This window comes from Suricata suricatta, chromosome 12, assembly GCF_006229205.1.
Source record: "Suricata suricatta isolate VVHF042 chromosome 12, meerkat_22Aug2017_6uvM2_HiC, whole genome shotgun sequence".
Classification (NCBI taxonomy): Eukaryota; Metazoa; Chordata; class Mammalia; order Carnivora; family Herpestidae; genus Suricata; species Suricata suricatta.
Window position 1 is genome coordinate 66,227,847 of NC_043711.1, and position 8,342 is coordinate 66,236,188.

The 8,342-nt window shown below is 40.1% G+C and overlaps 1 long non-coding RNA gene across 1 annotated transcript in view; it reads right to left on the reverse strand.

Annotated features, from left to right (window-relative positions):
* The window catches only part of LOC115273801, a 15,696-nt gene extending 8,743 nt beyond the window's left edge, over positions 1–6,953 (reverse strand). Inside the window, exons 1-2 of the long non-coding RNA XR_003900957.1 lie at positions 6,824–6,953; positions 2,991–3,221 (exon numbers count right to left, since the gene is read on the reverse strand). This is a non-coding gene — a long non-coding RNA (uncharacterized LOC115273801). The remainder of the gene's footprint in view (positions 1–2,990; positions 3,222–6,823) is intronic.
* Positions 6,954–8,342: the final 1,389 nt, after the last annotated feature.

The window sequence follows — 8,342 nt, forward strand, 5'->3', positions numbered from 1 at the left end:
AGCAGGCTGTGTTGTAGCTTATGGGCAAGTAATAAATTGTATCATGTATCTTGAATGTATCATAGATAAGCTGCTATATAACGATTGCCACTTCAGATAGCTGTGAAATTAGGTGATTAACTAGTTGTTGCTTAACCTTCTAAGTTCTGTATAAGTCTAATTACATGAAACAGAAGTTGGTGTTTTGATTTTTTACTTTGTTTTTCTGTTTGGAGTGTCATTGTAACTACTGTATTGTAAATGATGGAAAATAATTGCATATGTTAAAAAAATAAATTGCGTTATATTCAAAAATAAATAAATAAAAAGCATTAAAAAAAGAACTTTATGAAGAGTGAAAAAAATGTCCTCAAATCATTTGATCATGGAATTATGTAATCTTTTTGTTTGTTGATGTTTATTTGGGATGGAAGAGGAGGTGATTATTGACAGGAATTAGGTCTATTTATGTCTCAAAGATCACACACTAGTGACAAAACAGTGGATGGACCAAAGGGTGGATAGAAGGAAGAGAGGGAAAGAGGAATGAACAAAGGAAGGAAGGTATGAGATACTGTTTATATACTGTTAAGTGAAACTGCAATACAATCTGAGTTTATTTTGGGAGTGTTTGCTGTATCATTGGATTTAATGAAATGTTTAGAGGTGCAGTAGGCATGACTTTGAGTAGATCACACACTAGTGACAAAACAGTGGATGGACTAAAGGGTGGATAGAAGGAAGAGAGGGAAAGAGGAATGAAAAAAGGAAGGAAGGTATGATATGCCATAGGAAAGAAAACAAATGAGGTCTATAATTTTAAATTTATGATTCCAAACCCAAGAATGCTCTGAAATCAGAAAGGTTTTTCACCATTCTGAGATTGATAGAGTCTCATTAGGTGGCAAATCTTAACCAGAAGTAACATGAGGTTATTTATAATCTTTACTGAGCCCTTGCAGTGAGAATAGTCCTATGTTTTGCTGTGGAAATATTTGTGCTAATGAGAATGGCGTTCCCCTTCAGCCCGGATGGTGTATCACATACTCTAGGGTCACGGTGTCATGCTACCTTTTCCAAGTCTGAAACATTCTGAATTCAGCTGGTTTGACGGCATTTTGAGAAGAGACCGCGGGTCTGTTTTGCCTTCGTATTTGTAGAACTGTTTGTGTCAGGTACATTCACTCGCTGGCCTGTGAAATGGGGAGAGGGCCTGCCAGCTTGGCTTCAGTGTTTAAATGTGATACTACGTGCAGAAAACCAATGCCCTCTGGACACAGCATGCACGTCGGAATGTCCGCTGCTCGTTTCCCACTTTGGGCTGGCCTGACCCACCGGCCCATGTGGTCCGCATCAACGCTTCATGATCTCTGGGCTTCACCTGTCCCATGTCAGGAGAGCACTGTGCAGAAGCTGAGATCGTGTCTGTGTCCCCCACCCTCACCCCGCAGAAAGCCTAACATAATTACCACATACATCAATTCTGCCATAAGAGGCGATGCCTGGGCTTGTTTTGTTTTCCTTCATACAGCTTTAATGATTTCCTCTGTGTAAAACATACCATTTTAAATTAAAAATTAAAAATTCAGAGGCAGATCTCTAAACAAGACAGAGGCACCCTCTGTTGGAGGCCACAGCACTGGAGCAGGCACACCATCACGCCAGGGACAGTGCGTGCAGATAGAGTAGCTACCAGTGTTGTAAATCTGAGTCTCTAGCTGTGAATACGAAGGCTGAAGTGCTTATGAACAGATCAAGTGAACCTGACCGCTGCTTAAGAAGGACCGGCAGTTTGTTATGCTATTTAATGGGACCAAAAGACATACTTACAAGGAAAAAATAGGAATGACAACTCCCTAATCTCATGCTGTTTGAGTCTTGCGTACTTTGTAGGTTAGGAAGAAGAGGGAGGAATAGGAATTTGGGAGGAGTAGCTGAACGCACGGAAAGTAATTAAATAATAAAAATTATTTTTTTCTCATACTAAACACCAAGACTTTTAGAGAGAAGCCCTTAGTAGGAGTTTGGAAGGTTGATGACAAACCAGTTTTAGTTTCTTTGGAAATACGGAGCCAAACTCAGATGCTCAGAGGTCCTTCTAGTCAAGTAAGAAGATCCCGGGGCCATGGGGTTCCTGCTGCTAAAAACAAACAAACAAAACCACTAAAACAATCCTGGGGCCAAGATTAAGGAATTAAGGAAGGATTTGGAAAAACAAGGTAAGACTTGAGGTTTGTGCTTCCTTGAGCTGTCTTCTGATTTTCCCTGCAATGACAACGCTTAGGCAGTGTGCCTCTCCACCTCTGGCTTCAGCTTCTGTTTCTATTTGGTATAAAACTCTTTATTCAAAAGATCTTTATTGAGCACCTGCAATGTACCGGGTACTGTTCTAGACACAGAGGAGATCACAGGGAAAACAGGAGATGGCTTTCCCCTTGCTCTCATTCTCAGGTGAGCAGGGGTGAATATCTAGCCACTTAGATCTTGAGATGTTAAGCCCGGCGAGAGCTTCTGCCCACTATAAATAATACCCTTGTCTGTATCTCTCAGAGACTTGGGTACCAGACCTATCCCCGTGTGTCTCGTACTAGTCGTAGTGAAGATGGCTAGCTGTCCAGGAAAAGTCGTTCCCCACCTCTATAGTATTGCAGCTGGAGTGGGGAAGTGGCCACCCAGCCATGCTCTTTCTATCCTGGCTTGGTGGGGACCTAGGACTAGTTCTAACCAACAGAATGTAAGCGGAGATGACGTAAACTATTTCAAGGCCAATGCTTTTAAGAAGTGGGGGTCCCTGTTCCATACTTGCTTTTCTTTCAACAAATGAATACAGACTAGGATAAGACCCTAGGGGGTGGATGTGTGTCCTTGAATGGAGAGAGCCACTTGCCCCAGTGGATAAATAAATTGCTACTATACTTTTTTTGTTGGAAGAAATGAATTGCTACTATATTTGTTGCATCCGTGGGTTCATTTGTTGCAGGTCTTCAGCCGATCTTAACCAAAACACATACCTTACGTCTTATTCCATAGTATATCTCCATATCTCTCTTCCAAGTTCCAGTTTGTAGCTCTCAGGAATCCCTTGTCTTTTCTTCCTTTTAGCAGAGTTATCAAGATTCCTTCTAATTCTTTCTGCTTTTTGTTTTGTTGTATGTTTCTACTCCTCTTGGCACATTTTACAGCTATGCTTTTTTTTTGGTCATACATTCTGACAGCTACTTAAAAACTCCATTCTGATGCACCTGTCAAATGGATGATTACGTTATATAAAGATCTCCTACAAATCAATAGAAAAATGGGAAAAGTATATAACTAGATGGTTCACAGAAAGGTAAATACAAGTAGTAGTTACATGAAAAGGTACTACTTCTCTCAAAATAAGAGAAATGTGAGTAACATTTTATTGAGATATTTTAACTATTGCCCTGGAAAAGATAGAGTATATTAATATTCTCTATTGACAAGAGTGTGAGGAGAAGGGCACCCTCATGTAGAGCTGTAGGGAATGTAAATTAGCACAAGCTCAGAGGGCGATTTGGCAATATCTGTCAGAATTACAAATGCACTTCACATTTTGCCCAGCTGTTCAATTTATAGGAGCCTATCTTACAGATATATTTATGAACACAAATTTATGCATGGTTAAACTTACTTATTGCAGTTGCCATGATTGTAAAATATTTTAGTATAACCAAGATGTTATAATTGAGGGACTGGTTAAATAAATTATGGTATGTCCATGAATAGGAATATTAAGACACTTAAGAAACAGAGAGAAGGATCTTTATGCCCAGAGTGGGATACATTAAATGAAAAAATAAATGGGACTATAGTGTCTTTAATACATTATTGTTTGAGTAAAACATACATACATAGATGAATACATAAATATAAATGGTAATATATTATATATACATATACATGGTCATATACTAACTATATATATGATTGGGTATTTGTATTAATACATATAGAATATATATTGCATACTATATACACGTATCCACACACATATGTGTATATACACATATGTAGTATACATGTATATACACACGCATACACACACACAAATTCATAGAGGATACACTTGGGAAGGTTCATAAAAACTGGTCACATTATTTGCTATATGGAGGAAAATTAGATCGATGTGGTGGAGAAAGGAGGAAAACTTTTTGCTGAATACATTTATTTCTACTTTTGAACCATAAAAGTAAGAAATCTACTCAAAAAGGAAATACAAGTATTTCTTAAAACTTTTATCTTTCTGTTATAACTATTTGCCCACTAGAGTCATTATTTGGGCTGCAACATTGGTGCTTAAACATTTTGGGAGTTATGGTCATTTTTAAGGACTTGCCGAGATCCATGGATGAAGAATGTATACACTATCATATTCAATTCCAGGGTATTCACTCATGGACCTCTTCACCTCAGTTACAAACTCCCAGTTAATAACTCCTGTTTAAAACAAGCAAAACACAACACATAAACAATGGAGGGGAAATTAGAAGACCTTATTTCTCACCTTTCCCTCTTAGAAACTGTGTCCCACATGTTTGTCTCATTGTTTTTTTGTTTTGGAATACCTACCCTTCTTATATCTAATTTTCTGAATTTTGTTTAAAAAGAAGACTTAACAAGGGAATGAAAAGCAAAAATGAACTATTGGGACCTCATCAAGATAAAAAGCTTCTGCGCTGCAAAGGAAACAATCAAGAAAACTAATAGGCAACTGACAGAATGGGAAAAGATAGTTGCAAATGACATATCAGATAAAGGGCTAGTATCCAAAATATACAAGGAACTCACCAAACTCCACACCCACAAAACAAATAGCCCAGTGAAGAAATGGGCAGAAGACATAAACAGACACTTCTCCAAAGAGGACATCCAGATGGCCTACAGGCACATGAAACGATGCTCAACATCACTCATCATCAGGGAAACACGAATCAAAACCACACTGAGATACCACCTCACGCCAGTCAGAGTGACTAAAATGAACAAATCAGGAGATTATAGATGCTGGTGAGGATGTGGAGAAACGAGCACTCTCTTAAACTGTTGGTGGGAATGTAAACTGGTGCAGCTGCTCTGGAAAACAGTGTAGGGGTTCCTTAAAAAATTAACAATAGAACTCCCCTATGACCCAAAAATAGCACTGCTAGGGATTTACCCCAGGGATACAGAAGTGCTGAGGCATAGGGGCACATGTACCCCCACGTTCATAGCAGCATTTTCAACAATAGCCAAATCACGGAAAGAGCCTAAATGTCCATCAACTCAAGAAGATGTGGTTTATGTATACAATGGAATACTACATGGCAATGAGAAAGAATGAAATCTGGCCATTTGTAGCAACATGGGTAGAACTCGAGGGTGTTATGCTAAGTGAAATAAGTCAGGCAGAGAAAGACAGATACCATATGTTTTTACTTATATGTAGAACAGGAGAAACTTAACAGAGGACCATAGGGGAGGGGAAGGGGAAAAATAGTTAAGGAGAGAAAGGGAGGCAAATTGAGTGTTAATGAGGGGTGAGGGAAAGGGGAAGGGGAGGTGATGGGAATGGAGGAGGGCACTTGTTGCGATGAGCACTGTTATTATATGGAAACCAACTTGATAATAAACCATAATAAAAAATTATCTTAATGAACTCTATTTTACATTTCTCTATATAACTTTTTGAAAATATGTAACCCTAAACTCTTTATGTATAGGATCCGACCAAATTGAGAGATCCCCCCAGCACTCTCAATGCTCCAATGCTCCCTTCATTTTGTTGAAGTTGTTGAGAGGAAACCCTCAACGAGAGAAATAAACAATGGAGATTATGAACATATGAATATAAAGTTACCATGCTATAATAAAATAATAACATATAAAATTAAAAAAAAGAATCCTTAAAAATTAAACTAGCTCTGTGATTACATTTTTAAAAAGACTTTCCCTTAAAATTCCTACCTCTTCTTGAGAATTGATTCCTCTTTGACACACATTCAGAAACACACTGTTGCTCACCCACAGGGCTCACTTTTGAACAACTGCTCTTTTTCCTGTCCTTGAACTTATTTAATATAAGCCCACTGTCCCTCTTTCCTTTGCTAGTAGTATGTTCCCTGTAATCCAAATTTGGAAAGAAGTTTCTTTTTTTTAGTAAGAAATTTTTAATGTTTATTTCTGAGAGAGAGAGAACGAGAGAGAGAAGAGAGTGCAAATGAGGGAGAGGCAGAGAGAGAGCGAGTCACTGCATCAAAGGCTCCAGGCTCTGAGCTGTAAGCGCAGAGCCCAATGCTGGGCTCAAACTCATAAACCTTGAGGTCATGACTTGAGCTGAAGTCCCACACGTAACTGACTGAGCCACCCAGGCACCCCTGGAAGGAAGTTTCTTACAATGAAGTTTCTGTGATAGAAAAAACCTAACATGGAACTAGCACACAGTAGGTGCTCAACAAATGTCTTTCAGCACATGGTGCTTTGGACTGCTGCATGACCTCAGCCTGCCGGCCGTGCTTCCCACCTCCTTTCCTGAGATGGGTGCATTTAGTCCACACTGGTAGTCCACACTGAAGACTAAGGCTCACAAGTGGGAGAGCATGACTCTGACTCACCTCATATATCACCTCCCACTGGGTACTCTTCATTCTGGTGATCCACTCAGATCTACCCTTCCAGTGAGACACCTGTTTCTCTACTGAATGGTGCCTAGTGATGGCACTCAGCTGAGTCCCTCCCCTAAGAATTGCATTTGGCCGAGGGGAGCCTCCTTTCCCAAGACTAGAAAGCCTTTCCTTGGGTCAGTCCAATGACTGCTCCATGTGAGAGGTGCAAACTGGCTCCTTACCTCAGTTCAGGGTAACGGGAACATATGTCCAGCTCTAGAGCATTTTGTGGGATGGGCAGAGACTGCTGTTGCAACTTCAAGACAGCTCAACGCCTCCCTCTGCCGAGCAAGCTTTCCTCACTTCCCCCTGATGCTGTCCCAAGAGCCCTCTGCGTTTCCTAGGAAAAGCAGAACTCTAAAATTTACTCTCAGACATCGAGTCTTTCTGGAAAACTGCTTCCGATAGCTAATACTGCAATGAACATCAGTTGTTTTTACCAGCACGGCATCCTTAACCCCCTTCTCATACCAGCCTCCACATTTTCCTCGGGGTATGCCTACGACCCATCCTCTCGGCCTTTGATACATTGGAGCTGAGCTCATCCCTCACCAGCCTGCCATGGGGGGAGTGATCTATGCCTGGCCAATCAGAGCAGCACATTGCATAGGCCACTGTGATTGGCTGGGGATAGCACATGACCCCAGCTAGGCCAATAAGAACCCTCCCCAGGATTGTGCTTCAACCATTGACACAAAAAAGCTGCCTTTGTCCTGGAGTGCCCAACTGACTGCATAAAAGAGAATTTCAGAGGAAAGGAGGATGAAAAGATGAAGATCCTTGATGACATCATTTGACCACCTGAACCCAGCTATTTCTCAACCCAGATCAACTATGAAGTTTCCCGTGAGAAGTTAATGCATTTTCTTATTTTAGCTCATTTTAATTGGGTTTCTCTTATTTGAGAGTCATGTCTGATACACAGGGTTTATCTTTTAATTGCCCTCAATTAATAATAACAACAACAACGATGAACATATCAAGTTAGATTTTTTTCTAAGACGTATCCTTTCCTGCTTCTTAAACAGAGCGCCAGAACTTGACTTACTCCTGAATGCCTCTGGGACATTCCTTGTCATACTTCCAGCATCATTACACGGATGCCCAAAGGGCTACCTTGAGGCCTCGCACCTGTAAGACTTGGTGTATGGGGCTTATTAAGTTCTTATATCTAATCACTTTGAATTAAAAATTTCTCCCATTACTGCCAGGCTGTTGCTCTTTGCCATTTCTCACTGCTGTCACTATCATTGCTTCTGGCAACCCCTCTCCTCCTCAATTGCAGCTTTGACTTAGAAATCTGATCTCTGAGTTCATTTGAATTGTGTGTAAAGTAAATGAACAGAGGTTTTGAGCAAATGCCTGACAGATTCTCCTTTGTCTTAGGTATGTAACTTTTTGATATGTAGATGCTGGATATTAAATATGGCCATTCAGTTGCATTTTATGATTTTTATACTTGTCCTGATAGATGTTTTCATTCAGGAAATATATGGGCTAGGAGACATCCATACATATAGGCCAGATGTGATATTTGTTCATGCAACCAGAAAACATGGTTGGTATAGGATGGCCTCCATGTGGAATATTGTTCTGTCCTGAACATAATGTTCTCAAATGAATTCATTCCACCTGAAGCGGTGACTTTCCGAATCAAGAAAACTAGAAGGAAGCCTTTAGTAGATCCATCAATACACACAT